This window comes from Camelina sativa, chromosome 5, assembly GCF_030686135.1.
Source record: "Camelina sativa cultivar CO46 ecotype springtype chromosome 5, ASM3068613v1".
NCBI lineage: Eukaryota > Viridiplantae > Streptophyta > Magnoliopsida > Brassicales > Brassicaceae > Camelina > Camelina sativa.
The window spans coordinates 34,342,396-34,344,742 of record NC_141884.1 but is presented as its reverse complement, the minus strand read 5'-3'; positions in this window follow the sequence as shown (position 1 = coordinate 34,344,742).

The window sequence follows — 2,347 nt, the reverse complement described above, 5'->3', positions numbered from 1 at the left end:
TTTCAAATTCTCGCAACTGTTCTTATATTAGATTCACCTGCAATTAGGTATTCGTTTCTTAAACCTGCTTTAACTACACAATTTTTTTCTTGTACATGATCGTAATTGGTTCAAATGTATAACTCGCTATAAGTAAAGATTGAATCGTAATGATAGGGAGGGAAATCTCACACACAAAAAGTCCAATATTTACTTCAGTTTTTTTTTTCAACAATCATATTCTGTATCTCTTATTCACATAGCTTTATTTTTCTTTTGACCAGAGAAGAAGCAACTTCACTAATATAAATATATATATAAAATACTTAGTCACATGGATCACTTTTGTGGGTTAATCATCAACACACTGTATACTGTATGACTCTTCTTGATACATTCAAGAGGTTTTTCCTGAGTTAAAAGTTTTTAAAAATACGATTAAATGCAATATATGTAGTAGCCTAGTATTTGTGTCATTATCCGTATATTACATGATAACAAAAATATATAACGCAAAAAATGCCTTCCAAGAATATGAGCAAGGTATTTAGCAAAGCAATAAAATAAAAGTTTGTAGTTCTTAAATCTCTTGGATCGGGCAAAACCTAAACAAGTAAAGGTCTGAGAAAACAGTCGGCAAATTATGTAGTAGTGGAAGGATTAGGATTTTAAGTTTTAAAATTTTATTGATTGATTAGTATGGTTGTTGGTACACTAATTGGGGGACTAAAGTAATTACCGACTAATTTTTATCATGGCAAAGAAAGAGAACTAATAATGATCATTTGATTTGACCCAAATAAAATGGGTTTATGTATTGATATCAAAGAAGATTATGAGGTATCTTTTGAAACTTGGCATGCGATGAGATTGTGTTGCACGTTGTGGGAAAGGAATGTTCAGTCTCACTTCGAATTTGAAATAAGGTTATTTTTTTTGTGATCGTCTTTGTTGATTCTGCAATCTTTGACTAAATATAACACTAATTATATATTAATTACACTGTGATCTTTTTTTTCTTCTTAATGGAATCTTGATGTATCTAATCTAAAGATATAATCTATTTGGATGTCACTACGAGAATGATCCGCTAGATCTCTATTCGATAAATTATATGACATTGATTTACCTTTGTGATATATCATAGTATCATAGTATATTATTCTTTTTGATAAATCCAAGAAGTTATTGAACACGAGGAAAACAATAAAAATTCTGTTTAGGTTATGATAGAGATGATGTAGAATAACGTAGGAATCTTTTAAGTAAATTATGTACTCAATTTTTAACATCAATTAAGAGAAAAAAAAACATCACCATAATCACTATACGGCTTACTAAATTACTAGAATTTAGGCAACTTCTACACAAACTCTAGACAAACGATTTTTTACAATATTGGTTAGTATACAGCACGAATTAAGCTCGATATGTGTATCTTTGATTTAAGGGTTGTGTCAAACATGTTCTTCCGAAAAGAAAGTGACGTGAAAAAGTTAACTAAAACAGTGTAAGATAATATTGGAAAGAATATTCAGATATGTTTTATCTTTTTTTTTTTCTGTGGATTGTATAAATCTGGTTAGCTAGTTTTCTCGAGATTTATTATGATGTATACAAGTTATTATTTGCTTTTCATATTAATTTCCCAAGATACGCAATCTTTACCCATCACTGCTTTTGCTTTTCTCATTTGACGGAAAATCTTCTTTCTAATCATAAAAGTATGTAAATCGACATACCTGTAAAACCAGCAATTCTTTTAGACCAAATTTAAAAGAAAATTTTAGGATTATAATATATTCAGAAATCTTAAGTGTTTTACAATTATCTACTTGACACTTGATAACCAGCAATAAAGTTTATAAGTTAGAACATCAATAATACATATATACAAAGCAGGACTGATACAAAGTAATGAGTATAACTGTATAAGTTACAAATACAATTAGTGGCAAAATCTATATAACTGTTTTATTTTTATGTATTTCATGTTCAAAATTTTGTGAAAAATTTATGTATTTGGTAAAATAGGATTTTTTAAAAAAATATTCATGTTATACCCCAATTTAATTATACGTATATAATATTTTTTAAATCGAAGCTATGTTTAGTTGTTTCACTAGCACATTTTGACGACATTATGATCATCAAAAATGACCCGTCATCATTCTGGAACCGGGAAAATTCATTCCAAATAATTCACTAGCACATTTTGACTAACAAAAGAGCCATACCCAACGTTTCTAGACACAATAGCGGCATCACCTTATCACCTTGAAATGTATTTCTTTTTTGCTTAGACACAATAGGCAAAAAATATTATGATGTTTGTGATGCTATTGAACATCGATCAGTAAAAAGGACA